Source organism: Mus pahari, chromosome 12 (assembly GCF_900095145.1).
Source record: "Mus pahari chromosome 12, PAHARI_EIJ_v1.1, whole genome shotgun sequence".
Taxonomy (NCBI): domain Eukaryota; kingdom Metazoa; phylum Chordata; class Mammalia; order Rodentia; family Muridae; genus Mus; species Mus pahari.
Window position 1 is genome coordinate 57366776 of NC_034601.1, and position 18627 is coordinate 57385402.

At 39.8% G+C, this 18627-nt stretch overlaps 1 pseudogene; it reads left to right on the forward strand.

Annotated features, from left to right (window-relative positions):
* Nucleotides 1–17345: 17345 nt before the first annotated feature.
* On the forward strand, nucleotides 17346–18083 carry LOC110329823 (annotated as a pseudogene).
* The last annotated feature ends 544 nt before the right edge of the window (nucleotides 18084–18627 follow it).

Below are 18627 nucleotides of genomic sequence, written 5' to 3' on the forward strand. Positions count from 1 at the left end.
AGTGGGTAGGGGAGCAGGGGCAGGGGGAGGGTATAGGGAACTTTCTGGATAGCATTTGAAATGTAAATAAAGATAATATCTAATAAAAAATAATAAGAAAAGATAAAAGAAGAAAACAAACATTGAGGAAAAAATAAAAATAAAAAAATTAAAAAAAAAAAAAGAAGTACTCCCTTCTTTCAATTCTAGGGCCCTGTACATGCTTGGAAGGACTGTAGCTCTGAACTTTCAGACTAGCCTTTGACATGCCTTCTGAAAACGACAGGGTCACAGTCATGATAAGATTTCTGTGAGTGCTGAAACAAGTGAGTGTCAATAAATTAAACTATGGGTATCTGGTCTTCAGACATGAGTCATCACAAAGCTCTGCTATGGTTCTCATTACTTCTACTGCACATCATGGCCAGAAGTAAGGGATCATCCATGGTTAAAGGTCACAGACATCTCTGTTGAAGATGCCAGTGACACTTCCTGCCTAAGGTCATAATTGTTTTCTTATTGCCGTGATAAACATCCTTATAGAAGCCACTGAAAAGTGGTCAGGTCTACTTTAGCTTACAGTTCCAAAGGAATAGGGTCCAACAGGATAGAAAAGACACTGAAGCAGGAAAGGGAGGCATAATAGGAGGAGCAAAAGACTGGCTAGTCATAGGACATTCACACCAGAGAAGTGGCCAAAAAACAGGAAATCAGACAGGGCTATGGAGACTTAAGACCCATGCTCAGTGACCTTCTTTCTCTATTGAGGAAGGTCCCAAGAGTTCTACAACCTGCCCTAATAATGCTACCAGATTGAAACCAAGCCAGCATACACACATTGTTAGTATAGAGAGAATACAACAGAATTTCTCAAGCCTCCTTCCCCCCAATCCTGCTGACTTCTCAAGACAGAAACATTTGTGGAGGATGAGTGCTGTTCACTCAAATCCCAAAGATTTCCTTCTCAACATCCCCATATTCCTAAAGCAAGGGGAAATGACTCCACTCTGAAGTCAGGTCACCACCCTGGAGTGCAGTAGGATCCCGACTCTGTGTCGACGACACACATGATTTTTTTTTTCATAACACCTTCTTTCCTCCCGAGACTTCTAAACACAGGCTTTCATAAAACATCCAGACCTTCTGTCTCCCTCCCATTGTACCATGTCTGATTTGATGACCACACTAGAGATCAGCCTTGTTAAATGCACAAAAGGAAAACAAAAGCAAAAGACAAGAAAAATATAGAATAGCATCTCAAAATATCACCGGATACAGAACTTCACATTTTGTTTCATGAAAAATTTTGAAGGATATGAATACCCTAAGAATAGCCACCACTCTAAACCTCACATAGAGTTTTGTAAATAATCATTTTAGAACTAGTTATTTTATCCATATGGGGATGGGTAAAGGATAGGGTAGAAGATTCTGCAATGAAAGTGCTCTTTGACTGAAGGATGGACCATCCAGAGACTGCTCCACTGGGGGACCCACCCCATAAACAACCACCAAACCCAGACACTATTGCAAATGCCAACAAGATTTTGCTGACAGGACCGTGATATAGCTGTCTCCTGTGAGGCTATGCCAGTGCCTGGCAAATACAGAACTGGATGCTCACAGTCATCTATTGGATGGAGCACAGGGTCCCCCAATGAAGGATGTAGAAAAAGTACCCAAGGAGCTGAAGGGGTCTTCAGCCCTATAGAAAGAGCAGCAATATGAACTAACCAGTACCCCTAAAGCTCCCTGGGACTAAACCACCAATCAAAGAAAACACATGGTGAGACTCATGTCTCTAACTGCATATATAACAAAGGATGTCCTAGTTGGCCATCATTGGGAGGAGAGGCTCTTGGTCTTGTGAAGATTCTATGCCCCAGTACAGGGGAATGCCAGGACCAGGAAGTGAGAGTGGGTGGGTTGGTGAGCAGGGGGAGGAGGAGGGGATGGGGGATTTTCAGAGAGGAAACTAGGACAGGGGACAGCATTTAAAATGTAAATGAAAAAATATCTAACAAAAAAAATAAACTTGCAAAAAAGAAAGAAAGAAAAGAAAGAAAGAAAGAAAGAAAGAAAGAAAGAAAGAAAGAAAGAAAGAAAGAAAGAAAGAAAGAGCTCCTTGTTAAATTTCTCTTACCTCTCCACTTTTGCACTGTTGAGTACTGAAGAGAGAAGGAAAGATGGTGCCAAGGAAACCAAGTTTGACTACTCTTCCATACAATTAGAATCCTAACGATGCTCAAACTGTTCCTAACTTTACATCCAGATTTTTATCATCTTTATCATTGCAAGTCTATGGGTTTCATTTCTACACAAAGTATGTCACTTAATATTGTGATGGTCTTTTCACTATTATTTTTGTGTGTTCTCTTGCTTAGATTGCCTCTGATTCTTATTTGAAAGGCTTTGCTCTCATTAATAATGAAATACATGTCTGACTTCCATCGTTAAACATTCAGTAAGCTACTGCCTCGTGTATCTTCAACTATCAGTGTCTAACGATAAAATACAGAGAGAGAGAGAGAGAGAGAGAGAGAGAGAGAGAGAGAGTCCTCAAAGCACTGAAAATGGTAGAATGTTGCTACAAGCTCCAACCTTTGGGCTACTGAGACAGGAGGATCATAAGTTCAAGACACACCTAAGCTAAATAATGAGACTGTCAAAAAAAAAAAAAAAAAAAAAAAAAGTCAAAAAAAAAAAAAAAAAAAGAAGAAGTCAGAAAATAAAGAGTAAAGAAACTATCGTAGGCTATCTTTAAAGATCCCTTTAAAAGTCACATCACTTTTGATCACCCTCCTTAGAAGAAACTCTTAAAATGTCAGCCTGCTCGTTGCTATGTCTGCTGGGAACTTCTCAGGTCTTCTCTATTTTTAATTTATCAGTCTCCATCTTCCATCCATCCATTAACTCTCCAAGTCATTCATTGGTAATGGCAAGTACATAGGCCCCACTCCAACTCTGTGGTATCACAAGGAGATAATACAAAGGTGGAGGGGAAAAGCAGAATCCTAACAGTCCTAACTCAGAACTTGCTGGACGAAAGATAGAGTCTCTTAAAATATAAAGACCATGACGTTGACCTGAGACTAATGTGATATGCCTAGAAGTGTACTTTGGTTTATTTTTCTTCTCTTCTATTGCTTTGCTAATGCTGTTGCTGCTTGTTGATATTGTGAAATATTCCTCCACTGGACCTTAGGGGAGACTTTTTGAATATTTGCTTGAAACCGATTTTCCACCCCTATTATTCTTGGAAATCAACTCCAAAATAAGAACAAAATACTTTATTAAATCATCCAAAATGTTTAGCTGTAACTAATCTTTGTCAGGTTCATCATGACGCAAATCATCATGTTATAAGATTTCAAGCTATTTTTACCTTAGTGATATATTACTTTTGCAAGAATTTTCATGGTATGGCAACTGTTGGATCTTATGCTCCATTTTATAATACAGGCATCTTACATTTGCAATAATGTAAGAGACAGTATCAAACCAGATTGTCTACATATATACTTCAGAAGGTTGTCCAAGGAGACAAAGCTTTGTCTCATTATCTGTGAAGGAGTATTTGCATGTTCCTCATCTGGTAATCCTTTATATGAACTTATTATATTATCAATGGCCTAGAAACATCTTGAAAACAGTTGAAAGTAACAATGTACATGATATTTAGGAGCAACAAAAGATATAACAGAACAAAATATTTAGAATTTTCAATTCTTTTATTGTTACTAGTTTGTTGCTGTTAACTTGAACTAATTTTTAGTTGTGTGAGTTCTTCACAGTTCACTATCCCTTCACCTAGTGAAGAATATGTGTATTCTACTTACTATAACGAATGAAACATTTATGAACTAACTTTGTGAGGAATTTGTTTCTGTATCATATAGTAAGCACATGTCTTTTTTTTTTTTTTTTTTTTTTTTTGGTTTTTCGAGACATGTCAGATTTTTAAAGAAATTGCTGAAATGTTTTCCAAAGAGGTCCTACCAAGTTATGTGCCCACTGGTATGCTACACAAGCATATTCTACCACTAAGCAGGGCCCAGCCGCTATGACTATTCTTTGTCCTAATTTAATACACAGTACATGTCAGCTCTGTGGGTCACAGACAGAAACCAGTGTCTGTGGGCTGAATTCAAGGTACTAATAGAGCTGCTTGCCTTCTGGGGGTTCTAAACAATTTTAAATTGCTGCTGAATAAAGAATTTGTTTTTTAATTCTCCTCTGGTTTAGAAACATAGAGATCCTGAAATCCCAATATAAATTTCCTTTTTTATTTATTTCTCCAAAATAAAAAAATCTCCAACTATTAAAAATAGTTATTTATTTTAATTGACTTTTAGAAATAAACATTTTATTAATCAGTTTATTATTTTACATTTCAAATGCTTTCACCCTTCCCAGTTACCCCTCCACAAACCATTCATCCTATCCACCCTCTTCTTCCTCCCCTTTGCCTCTGTAAGGGTGCTCCTCCACCCACTTACCCACTCCTGCATCACTGTAATAGCATCCTCCTATGCTGGGGCATCAAGCTTCTACAGAACCAAGAGCATCCCCTCTCATTGATATCAGATAAGACCAGTCTCTCTACATGTGTTTCTGGATCCATGCATCCCTCCATGTATACTCTTTGGTTGGTGGTTTAGAATCCGGGATCTCTGGGTGGTCCAGCTAGTTGATATTGTTCTTACTGTGAGGTTGCAATCCCTTTCCACTCCAGTCCTTCCCCTAGCTCTTCCACTGGGGTCCTCGGGCTCAATCCGATGGTTGGCTGTGAGTATCTGTATTGATCAGGTGCTGGTAGAGGGACAATGGAGTGATGGTGCAGCATTTAAGAGCCCTAACTGCTGCTGATCCAGATAACCCAGATTCAATTCCCAGCAGGCATGGTGGTTCGCGACCATCCACAATTCCAGTTTCAGGGATCCAGTCTTCCAACCTCTGCTGGCACAGAGCACAAAGGTGATGCACAGATATACACGTAAGTAGAACAGTCATACACATAAATAAATAAATAAATAAATAAATAAATAAATAAATAAATAAATAAATAACATAGACAAATAAAAAGTTTAAACAACTACTTTGTTTTTCTTCTCTACCAGTATTTCTCCAAGATGCACATAAGCACAGTTGGTCTGTGACAATGTGTACGGACACCCAGAGATGCTGAGAGAAGGTGGTGGCATAAATTAGTTAGTTTGATGCCATTTCGAGCTGTGCTGGAAACTTTCTTTCATATAAAAAATTAATTTCATCATGTCACTTCCGACCCTCACACCATATTGTCAACAGAGAACCAGAACCAGACATGAAGGACCCAGAGCGCAAGCATACCCTCTGTTTCCTGACAAGTCCCAGGCTCTCCCATCCAGATCCAAGGCTCTAGCCACAGTAAAACTTCAGACTGCTTCAGGCTCTTTTATTCCCCTGCTTCTCCCTAACCAAGAACGAATCATCTCCCCTGGGAATGTGTCACTGTTGCATCCTTATGCACCCAATTCCATTCCTGCACGCCTCTGGAGAGCACGGTGCAAGGCAAAGGTGTTTTTCCTGCCACATCAAGACGCTGAGACAAAGCATTTTCCCTGTCGCCGGTGTATCTTAGTGATAACGGCAGTGTCCTGTGTGACCTGATAATATTAAAAGGATGAAGACAGTGAGATTGTGATCCACTCCCTTCGTCAATTATGCTGAGAGAGTCTAAACCAAACATTTCTTCATAATGGGATGTCAGTGTTCGGCGATAATCCAGAAATGTGACGTGCCCATAAGAGGCAAGCCGTGGGCAGAGGGCACCGCCCTTCTGAGGTTCATGCGTATGCCTGCTGTGATCTCCATTTAGTGGTATTCTTTCTGGTAGTCATTGAGATGCTTAACATTGCTCATGAGTCCCCACTAGACTGCCAGCGAGTACTGTGCTAGTCGGTTCCCCTTATAATCTGTCATCACAATACTCTAAATTTACCACCGAGGGACTCATCTTTGGCAGCACGATCCTGAGAAATCAGCTTTTAACTTTTCAATCATATTTAGTTCCCTTCACACTTTGTTTTGATGAGAGAGAGAGAGAGAGAGAGAGAGAGAGAGAGAGAGAGAGAAACAGAAAACGTAGATGCTGGCAAAGTAGCACTGGGATTTAGAAACTTTCGTCCCTGGTTTAGAAGTTAATGTGCCATCCCTGATTCAACTTGGCAATTCAACGCTCCAGCTTTCCATGCAGAACAGCCCAGCAATGAGCCAATGTACACTTTTGACCTCTTGATCTAACCTATAGGTATAAGAACAAAGGACTTAGACTGAGCACAGTGTAAGCCTGAATGTATTCCTAAACTGCTCCTAAGTCCTCCTGAGCTGGTTTTTAGCCTGTCCTTAGATAAAATGGTAAAACATCCACATAAGGTCTCTTGATAATAAGAGTCAGAAATATTTTTTATTAGTTGTTTTCTTCTTTTACATTTCAAATGCTATCCCCTTTCCTAGTTTCCTCTCTGAAAATCCCCTATACCCTCCCCCCACCCCTGCTCCCCAACCCCCCCCCCACTCCCACTTCCTGGCCCTGGCATTCCCCTAAACTGAGGCATAGAATCTTCACAAGACCATGGGCCCCTCCTCCCATTGGTGGCTGACTAGGCCCTCCTCTGCTACATAGGGAGCTAGAGACACGAGCTCTGGGGGTACTGATTAGTTCATATTGTTGTTCCTCCTATAGAGGGCGTTTTTATTACTATTACTACATTTACTGATTTCTTGGAGGAGGAGGGTACATACCACGGGGCGTGCAGTGAGGTCAGAAGCAGCTTTATAGAGTCAATCCTCTCCTTCCCCTTTGCAAGTTTCGACCTTTGAACTCAGGTCCCCAGGTTTGGCATCAAGAACTTTTACCCACTGAGCCATCTCAAAGGCTAGGAATTTTATTTTATTTTAAATCTTGGTTCCCACATCCTCACCACATTGGCAACTAATCAAAGCTTAACATTTCCCAGAGCACACTCTCTGGGGCTCTGTGTCCTGAACTTTCTGACTCCCGTATTCCTACCGGTCACAGCGGCTTGGGAGCTTCCCATGTCCTTTTGTACTGGTCAGAATTTTACCAAACTAGTTTCCCTGAGCTCAGAGGGTCAAGAGAACTGAGCAACTTCACAGTCCGCGAGTAGGAGAGCGTCACTCCCAATGCAGTGTCCAGCTTCATGGTTGGTGATAGGGAGAGGCTGCACATACTTTCATCTAACCAGAGAATCCAGAGCCACAAGTGTCGCTTGAAGGCAGAAATCCAAGACAAAAATCCAGACCAGTACAAAAGGACATGGGAAGCTCCCAAGCCACTGTGACCAGTAGGAATACAGGAGCCAGAAAGTTCACAACACATAGCTACAGAAAACCACAGGGTGTCCTGCAACCTGGGTATTCTAGAGGCTGTCAACCAATTCATCTTCTGTTTGTCCAGGAAGGTACAGAAGATAGACCGTCACCAAGTTCTTGTGCTGCTGTTGTGGCCCTCCCTAGCCCTAGCCATGGGCAGAGGTGTCAGATCCTTTCTGCATGGACCTCATGTAGGGCTATTCTCAGTCTTACTTTCTGCTCAGCCTTTTTGTAACCTAATATTAGGAATGACAATTGCTCTTGCTATGTTCCGGTTGTTGAGTACAGCGCACACTCAGGGCAGGGTAGGAAAAAAGAGAGTAAGAACCAAGAGGCTATTGGATGCGTCGGTATTTGCCTACCACAGAAAGAGATTTGCCCTGCTTATGTTCTCATTGCTATAACCCAAAGCAACCAGGAATAAGATACACTCACAATGTGGTTAGTGAGAGACTGAGTGCCCTTTCACATATTAATGTGATGCTTAAAAGCAGAGAACACGTAACCTGCTACATTCTAGCCTGGGATAATTGTAACAACTATATGTATATTTTTAATTCATTTTATTATGCTACATTTAAAAATCAAAATCAAATTTAGCATCGGTCCAAGAAGGTATTATGAAAATAATACCATTTACTGAATCCTTTTGTGGATTTCCTGGTATTCTGCTGGAAACTGTCATTTTATGACATATAGCACTAGATAATATGGTTGAAGATAATGCAGTCTATTTTAGGAATTTAACATTGGTTACTGAGAGGCTTTTATGCTTTGAATTTATAAAAGTAAAATACACAGAATATATGCATGTTATTTATTCTTAGATTGTTTTCTTTGGTATGGTGTAGATTTTTAAATAGTATTAAGAGTCGGGAAAAATCACATATTTATTAAGTACAGGCAATTTGCTTGTAGAAATATTCATGTGTAACATTAGCCATTTAACTCTGTGTGTGTGTGTGTGTGTGTGTGTGTGTGCGCGCGCGCGCGCGCACGTGCGCGCACGCACATTAGTGGAGAGGATGTTGTTGTAAGATAAGATACTATTCCTGGAAAGAAATGAAATGGACAAATATCCACTCACTCTATACAGAGAACTGACAACACACCAAACTACAGATACAATCAAAATCCAACCTGGTGGGTCAATGAATGAATTGGAGTTATTTATAGAAGTATGGGTATGGTTGACAACTCACTAAGCTGGAAAGCTCACTGTACCACAAGAGGCTAGAAAAGCTCCTTTCCAAGTAGTGCAGTTGGTGTGATCCACTTCCTGGAAGCTCAGGGTGTCTGAGAGTGTTCCTGTGCAAGATGAAGGAGACTCCTGCATCTGATGATCTTCAAGGACTTCCTGAACCTTTCAGATTGGTTACTTTCTGAGTCTTACAAGCTTCCCTGCAGGATGGAATGTTTTATCTCAGAGGACATTGCTACATGACAGGTGCACATGTGTTTGCTGAGGTAGATGATTGTGTGTACATGTGGATGTCAGAGTCCAAACGTAGATGTTTATTCTCAGCTGTCATTCATTTTTTAAACAGGCCCAGAACTCACCAAGTAGGCTACACAACCTGGTCACACCTTGAGCGCTAGAATTATAAATACGGTTGCTGTTGTGTTGTGTTGTATTATATTTTCCATATAAATCCTAGAACTTGACTTAGGTCTTACAAGGCAAGCACTTCACTGACTGATCTTTCTATCTAACCTTTACTATTTTTTTTATATTCTGCAATTATTTTATTGATTACTTCATTGATATTTCATTGATTATAAAATCCATCAGCTTAAACAAACACTATAGAAACAGTCATAGCAGAAAAGGGCAGCTATAGTGTACCAAAACTGTTGGACAAATGCACATGAAAAACTAAAGTAACCGACAGCCAAAAGATAGGTAGAAACTGACCAATGAAAAGTTCCCACTTTAAATGAAAGGACACATGCCACAGTTGTCAGAACCAAATAATCATTTGTCCTCAACCCATGATGCCATATGATCTACTATTTTTAAATAGTAGATATTATTATCTAGGTTCTGGATACTCAGAGTTTTTGAACTGATAATTGAGTAAAATTCCTAAAAAAAAATAGTTAGGTTGATTATTATTATTCTCTACAAATGTGAAAGCCATATTCCTGACTGGATTGGATTCCTGAAAAGCTGTACCAGGCATGTCCAGCATGTGGCCTATGGGTCACTTACATCCCAGTATGGTTATGAATATAGCCCAACACATTTGTAGATGATAAGACCATATTATGCTCTCAAAAGTTAGCGTGCACTTTTGTGAACAAGAGGTAGAAGGAGTTTAAATGCTCAGAAGCAGCGACACATGCTATGATACGCTGTTCAGGTATTTCCTTCAAAACTAAGGATAGATTTTCCTAGCCAAACCACATCAGAGACTATTTGGAAGCTGCTGAACTTGGAGGAAAGAATGGTTCTAACAAAACAGAGTCACCTATTACCTAACTCACATCAGCTGGGTGCCTATCGTAGCGAGTGCAATTTTAGATGTTAAGAAGATGGCATGCCAATATTTGGGCAAATGAATGTACTTTTCAGCTAGTAAATGCTGCTGGGGATAGAGGGAAAGGGCAAAGGCAAACATTTACTCATTGTGTATTTTGTGGAATCGTGTTTTTTTAAAAAAACAGGGTCCCTTATATTTCTCTTGTGTCTTGCGGTGCCTATCAGAGTATATATAAAAAAAAAATGTGTGCAATTTTTAAGGCTAATATTGAATAGTCCCAAGTGGTATTTTACTGTGCTTGTGATGAAATGAACTCTAAACTTCCATGTATCTCCCGAAGTTCATGATTACGCAAGTTAGTTATTCTAATGCTATTTTAACTAAGTGTAAATTAAGAAATAAAATCTTTATTAAATAAAATTATGTTGTCATGCTTATCATATAAATCCTCAAATTCTGACTTTTCTGCTAATGTTCAAAAGTGTCCACAGAGGCTAAAAGAAGGCATTTCGACCCCCAGGAACTAGATTATAGACGGTTATGAGCTGCCTGAAGTAGGTGCTGGGAATGAAACCTAGGTCCTCGGTAAGAGCAGTATATGCTCTCTACTTCTTGAACATCTCTCCAGCCCCTTCAATTGATTTTTTAAGCCTGTTTTCCTTAAACCATAGCTTATAGATTTAAAATAATTCAGAAATACAATATATCAAAATTCCAAATATGTCATATTCCAAAATTTTTCTAATTATTTGAATTTTGGTGTGATTCTTGACTTCAATTAAATTTCATTGAATTTACTAATTCAATTAAGCATTAACCTAAAAGATGAATTATCACCTATAAATAATCAAAATATAATAATAATGTTATTTCTTAGTATAGGGTAATAGTAGGTGGAAAGATTGTAAGAGTGGGAGGACTAGAATATCTTCTATAAGATGCTCTTTTAGACACGACCCATGAGGTCTCAATAATACAGTTGCCAAAACAAGCCCTGCATGTACACACCAGAACCAGTTAACATGCCCGTGTGGCTGGGATTATTTTACAAGGTCTCACCCCGAGATGGAGTAATACAAGCAACCACAGGTTGTTAGGAAAGGAAAACTCTGCTTTCTTTACAAATGAGCCACTGATAAGTTATCCATCCAGTCACATGATCAGCCACAAACACACATAAGATCAGCATTAAGTGAACTGAGTATGGGGTGTGTGTGTGTGTGTGTGTGTGTGTGTGTGTGTGTGTGTGTGTGGTGCTGGAAAGGTTAAAGAGGGAGTGGGAACTATATAAAGACTGTACTCAAAAGAGAACATAATATTAAGAATGAAATCTAAAAACAGATCAAGTAGAGGGGGGTCTGATTTATAGAACGTAGAGCAGTCAATAAGACTGTTGAGTCTAAGGTTAGATCCTTTTTAAAATCTCGGGTAACCATATTTGAGAACTGACAAAGTTTGTAACTTGTAATAATAAAAATAACTTGATCACTGTAATTTACACAAACTAAATGTGTCTCAGATCTTTGCCTTGTAGTCATGACAAGTGACACTCTTTTCCTAATGCAGGTTGCCGTTTAGGCCTTTTGCATTCTAGAAGCTCTGCAGTGAATGTGTATACTCTCTAGCATCCTATAAAGCAAACATGGAACCCCTTACCTAACTCAAATGGCATCACAGAGATTTTTCCACGTAAGACGTTCATACTACCACAACTTCAACAGAAGGCAGTTCCAGTTGAGATGTTACTTTTATCCACTCGAAAGGCCAAGTATTACAGGATCCTTTGATTTTAGGAAAGTTAAATGTTATTGTACTTTGTATAGCTGTACAAACATATAAAAGCATAATGTTATTGTAAACACTGAAGGGAAGGGTTTTGATATAAAGTTTCCTGGCTTTCGCCACCTGTACATCTTTTGAAACCATACATTATGTTGATGAACATCTTTCTAATAATGGAACCTGGAAGGCAAAGGAAAGGAAGAGAGAAGACAGTGTCTAGGTCTGCAGTGTGTGCAGCAGCGTGGAACACACTCCATAGTGAAACAGGACAAATAGTGCTTGGGAAAGTACAGGTCAGGTAACCAGGATTGTGACAGTCTCAGTTGAGACAAATGAGCAAACATGACCTGGACATAGAGTGGTGGGGAAAGAAAACCTCCAAGAGTAAAGGAAGTGTTCACATGGGCAAAATGCTGTTGAGACAGGGTACTGAGATCCTAGGATGCGTTGTGCCTGTGTTTTGTGCAAATGACAATATAATTCTCCTCCCAGATGCAGTTATAGGGAAAGAAATCTGTTTTGCAATTGAGAAAGAAGCTATTTGCTCCGTATGCATTATTTGTTGTCCCAGTGATATATAGCTAGTAAATGTGGTTATAAATATTTAAGCTATTAATGGCTGCGTTACACATTATAAATAGCTCTATGAGCTCACCAGGCATTGTAAGTGATACACTCAACTTCCCCAAGGAATGGTGGATAAAGTCACGGCCACATAATGTGCTTTCACCAGTGACAGATGAGTACTATGTCAGAAACAGATACTATACTGGGTTTATTTTAGTCAGTAAAATTGGTAGCAAAGAGGATATTATATAAACTGACCTCACCTAACTGATAGCACAGTATGGCTAAGGAAAAGTTTTAGCTCTTGTAGAATTAATTTTACACCAGACACCAAGTGTGATTTTTTTAAAAAAGCCCGAGGTGAATGTGAAGAATTCATCGATGGCATTAGTTATTTACGAGTCCTGTATGCAGCATTGTGAGTATTTCTGCTACCCATCTTCTTCTTTTATCAAGCCTCATGTTTCCCTGCTCATGCATATAATTAAGCTATAAGGTAAAGGAAATGAATCATCTCAGCAGGACACTAGAGCCACAGGAGTAAGGGTAGGTCAGTTTCAGAAATGGCCATGTTGGATTGCTTAATTAATTTTCATGACTTGTGTTATACACAGCTATTAATCTAACTAATCTATCTGAGGAACACTTTTCTGTTGTTTCCTTTTAAATAGGAAAACAGAACCTAGAGAGATATCTCGGCGCTTCAGAGCACTTATTTGCTCATCCAGAGCACCAACTCCAAATCTCATCACCCACATGATGGCTCCTAACCATCCATAACTCCAGTCCTGGGAGATCTGATGCTCTCTTCTGGGTTCAGGTGACCCCAGTCATGCACATGGTATACAGGCATACATGCAGGCAAAAGATTCATGTGCATAAAATAATTTTAAAAGATAATATATATAAAAACAAGCTCCAAGTTGTTTGTGAAATTAAATGTGCTCACATAGAGAGTCGTTCATTGAGAGGTACTAAGGCAATATGATCATCAAACTTCAGAAAGGTGATGGTTTCCAGCTTCTCTTTTTCCAATGTAATATCTGTATTGATTATTTGGGAATTTCACATAATACATCCTAATCACACTCACTTCCCAGTCAGGCAGACACATGTGAGAACATCAGAATAATGTCACTGCTCATCCTTCACTCACTGAGCTTTAAGCTGCACATCCTCTGGACATGCAGGGGCATCTCTGCGATTGTTATGGCAACCTTGAAATGAAGGCATCATTTCTCGAGTTTTTAAGAAACTAAAACTAAAGCTCGGGGCTAATGCACTCAGTCACACAAATATTAACTGGCAAAGCCAGAAGCTGGCTCCAACCCAGTTTCATTAAATTCCAGAACCTGCAAGAGTTCCACACCGACAAAGACAGCAGAGAGATGCAGAGGACAAGAAAACCTGAGGAGCAGTCTCGTCACTCACCCACTCAACCCCTTCCTATGCCCCTAATTCACTCACTCTCCCAAGGCGAGTTACGGGAATGTGTTGAAACTCAGTGTTCTGTCTCTACGATTACCCTAGATGATCTTCAGAAACCCAGAGAAAGAATTTCCCAGAATGAATGAGGATTCTGGGATCTGTATATTTTCTAAAATGTGGTTTGTTTTTGCAAAGTCAGCTACCTAATTGAATCCTTTGCTGATTCTCTTCAGGCAAGGACTGATGTTAACACAGAGAAAGAATGTCCTTAGGTCTACAGAGGCAAGAGAAAGTGGCTCAGCTACAAGTGCATATTCATTATGCATCTCAGATTTTCCAGCAAAAATAAAGAGATCACATGCTGTAACAAAGAATGTGTGTATTTTCATGTAGTTGGGGGATAGGGTTCAGGCATATTCAAGGATGCTTCAACTATTATTAGTAATGATAAATCCCTTTCCAGTTAGCGTTTGTTGACTTCTATATTAAATGTGGGCAAATAAAATTGATTTAATTTCCCAATCCTACACAGAGAATGAGCATCAACTGGGATTTTAAATAAAAGAGGAATTTATAATTTCTTACTGCCCTCATTATTCTGTGCACCCAGAATCAGCCTTGATATGTCTAGACTGTCAGGCCTCTTGTGCAATCACTTGTAGACTGCCTCTATCCTATGAAAATTTTTTATGTATTGCCAAAATTCCATAAAACAAAAAGTTTGCCATATATGAATATACAGGAAAAGTTAAGTGTAGTTTCTGCCTTTACATATACTTTGAAAGAGAAAAACAGTAATTTGTGGAATTAAATGCCATGTTGAGAATTGAGGACAGCCATATTCAGGTATATGACTGGGTTAATGTATAAATCTGAGGTGGAATGTTAAAATAGGATTTTGTTTTCTTGTCTTTAACTAAGGATAAAATTTATAATGGATGAAAACTAAAATAGTTGATAAATTATGATACCTTTCTGACCCCTGCTGCATCTTACAACATAAAATTTTCGCTTATGTTGTGTTATAGTCTAACTTTTTCATTAAATAAATTAGTCGACCGCATCTGAAGTGAAAGGAAATGCTACATAGCAAAGCCTGTGTTGATTGATTGTGATGTCTAACTGTGCTTAACACTTATTTTGCACTTTACATCCTCAAAGCACTTCACAAACATTAGCTAATTAATCATCATGTCACTGTGATGTCAGAAAGGTGGTTGAATCCCCATTTCTGAGATGAAGGAATTAAACAAAGTGGCTTATGACAATGAAAGGCCTTCAAAACTTTAAGTACGAAGACCCCAGGCAAGTTTTCCCAAAGTGGCTGTAGCAGAGAATTAACTCTGTACACAGAAGAGAAGGAAAGAAGGAGACTCCATGGGGCATCACAGTTTTTATTCTACAAACCATATTTAATTATAAAATCAAGAGTTTTAATGTAGAATAATTGAGTTAGCCTAAGTATTTCTATAAAGAACCAACCTACATAATTCATTAGACAAGGAATGATTTCTTCATTGTAACGACCCTTGTCATAGTAAAGTAACTAACTGTTGTCAGGAAAGAGTTGTTCGGGACCCTTGAAAGTCTTATTTGTTTGTATTTTCAAAGGTTGCTTATTAATATTCAAATTTGTGAAATACCACAACTATACAACATATAACACATAATATATAAGGCATAATGTATATGTTATAATCCTGTCAATGTAAGTCCCCAACTTTTGATTGTCATTTTCAAATTACATTAGGTTACTTATTGAAGAAACAAGAAACATGTTCCATGGCTGAGTTAAGTCTCCAGAACCCATAAAATGAAATACAGAAAGAAACTCCATAAATTTTCTTCCTTCCACATGTGTACCAATGATATTCTTGCACACACACACATTCATATACATACACCCTAAATTAATTAATTAATTTTAAAATTAAACTTTTATTAAATATACACATTGATGTAGATATTGAAGTTTCTGCAGCACAAATACATCCATGAATAAATATGGTATAGACATTAAAATTTCATATGAATATTGAAATGTCATCAACACCATAATTTCTCTATACAGACTTGACATCTATCCTCAGAATGTATTGTTTTGATACTTTAAAAATGGAATTGGTTTTTAGTGGGATTGCGTCAAGTACCTACCTCTCCATTTAATTTGATATTGACTCTTGGTTTGCTGTATATTGCTTTTATTATGTTTTGGTATAGGCCCTGAATTCCTGATCTCTCCAACCCTTTAACATGAAGTGGTATTGTATTTTTTTCAAAGACTTTTTCAGCATCTAATGACATGATCATGTAATTTTTTTCTTAGAATTTGTTTATATAACGGATTATGCAATGGATTTCCATATACTAAACCATCCCTGCATCTCTGGGATGAAGCCTACTTGGTCATGGTGAGCGATCATTGTGATGTGTTCTTGAATTCAGTTTGCAAGAATTTTATTGATGTTCCATCATACAACAGGGGCATATGCCTTATGATGTTCATAGCAGCCTTATCTGTGATAGCCAGACAATGGAAACAACCCAGATGTCCCACAACAGAAGAATACATACAGAAAATGTGGTTCGTTTACACTGTGGAATACTATTCAGCTATTAAAAATGAGGACATCATAAGTTTTGCAGGCAAATGGATGGAGCTAGAAAGTATCATACCGAGTGGGGTAATTCAGGCCCTAAAGGACATGCATGGTATGTACTCACTAATAAGTGGATGTTAGCCCAAAAAAGTACTGAATACCTAGGATACAATCCACAGAACTCAAAAAGGTTAACAGGCTGCGGGGCCCAAGTGAGGATGCTTCGGTCCCCACTTGGGAGGGAGAAGAAGGCCATCACAGGAAACAGAGGGAGGGAGGGAATGAACTGGGTGGGGGTCTTTGTTAGGATTTCTATTCCTGCACAAAACATCATGATCAAGAAGCAAGTTGGGGAGGGAAGGATTTATTCAGCTTACACTTCCATATTGTTCTTCATCACCAAGGGAAGTCAGGACTGAAACTCACATAGTATAGGAACCTAGAGGCAGGAGCTGATGCAGAGGCCATGGAGCAATGCTGCTCACTGGATTGCTTCCCCTGACTTGCTCAGCTTGCTTTCTTATAGAACCCAGAACTATCAGCCCAGGGATAGTACCACCCACAATGGGCCCTCCCACCCTTGATCACTAATTGGGAAAATGCCTTATAGCTCGGTCTCGTGGAGGCATTTCCTCAAGGGAGGCTCCTTTCTCTGTGATAAATCTAGCTTCTATCAAATTGACACACAAAACCAGCCAGTACCACTGACCCCTTTCAACTTGACACACAAACACAACTTCAGTCCCCACTTTCTTACACATTCCCCCAAAATAAATAACTTTAAAAGTCCCACAGCCTTTACATATTAAAAATTCAATCCCTTTGAAATATCCAATTTCTTTTAAACAAATCTATACATATCTGTATGTTGAGTGTATCCCTTATCCTAAATGCATGGGACAGGATTTCAGGGTTTTTTTTTTTTCATTTTGCATTTTGCATTTTGCATCCTTTTCAAACACACAGTGTGATACCTTGCAAATGGATCCAATTCTGAGATGAAGTATTTGTATGCTGGATATGTTTCTCATACTCAAACTCTATGTGTGATTTTCGACAATATTTCAAACTTTTTCCGTGGAAAACTTTGTTTTATAATATGCCATCTTGCCTTTCAGCGGCGCGCAGCTGCAAGATGGCGGTGCAGATTTCCAAGAAGAGGAAGTTTGTAGCTGATGGCATCTTCAAAGCTGAACTGAATGAGTTTCTCACTCGGGAGCTGGCTGAAGATGGCTACTCTGGGGTTGAAGTCTGAGTTACACCAACCAGAACAGAAATTCTTATTTTAGCCACCAGAACACAGAATGTTCTTGGGGAGAAGGGTCATCGGATCAGAGAGTTGACTGCAGTTGTCCAGAAGCACTTTGGCTTTCCTGAAGGCAGCGTAGAGCTTTATGCAGAAAAAGTGGCCACAAGAGGCCTGTGTGTCATTGCCCAGGCAGAGTCTCTATGCTACAAACTCCTAGGGGGGCTTGCGGTTCGAAGGGCCTGCTAGGGCATGCTGCGGTTCATTATGGAGAGTGGGGCCAAAGGCTGCGAGGTTGTGGTGTCTGGGAAGCTCCAAGGACAGAGGGCCAAGTCCATGAAGTTTGTGGATGGTCTGATGATTCACAGCGGAGACCCTGTTAACTATTATGTAGACACTGCTGTGCGCCATGTGCTCCTCAGACAGGGTGTGTTGGGCATCAAAGTGAAGATCATGCTGCCCTGGGACCCGAGTGGTAAGATTGGTCCCAAGAAGCCTCTGCCTGATCAAGTGAGCATCGTGGAACCTAAAGATGAAATCCTGCCCATGACCCCCATCTCTGAACAGAAGGGTGGGAAGCCAGAGCCACCGGTCATGCCCCAGCCAGTGCCTACAGCATAACAGGGTCTTGGCAGCTGCATCTGGAGTCTGGATGTTATGACATTTAATAAAATCTTGAACACAAGGCCTGACTGGATTGTCCAGGGTTCAGCTGAGTTATGTTGCCTATGGAGCGATGCTATTCTGTTGGTTTAAGCTGGAGGGCTTGAGCAGAGCTGACCAGAGAAGTCATGGGTCCATGAAGTTGGCCACGGGGCAGTATCCTGACTCTGGTGGACAACTAGGGTTGGAAGAGCTGTTTGGTTTTGGTGCTCTGGATGGTACCCAGGTCCTTGGGCGTAGTGAGCAGACATAAGGCGTAGTCAGACGGCTGTGTCTGTCTCTGGCCTGGAGTGGTCTTCCCTCCCCCCCCCCCCCCAGAATGAAAGCAGATGGCCCAGCGGATTCCTATGAGAGCCTGTGGCTGGTTTGTCATGCACACACCCCTGCAGGAGAGAGTGGATCGGCTGCGTTGCCATGCTATACTGTTTTAGTCTCAATCCCAAAATAAAGAATTTCTGCTGCCATTTGAGCTTGGGAGTTTGAAATGGAAAGCCTGTCTATA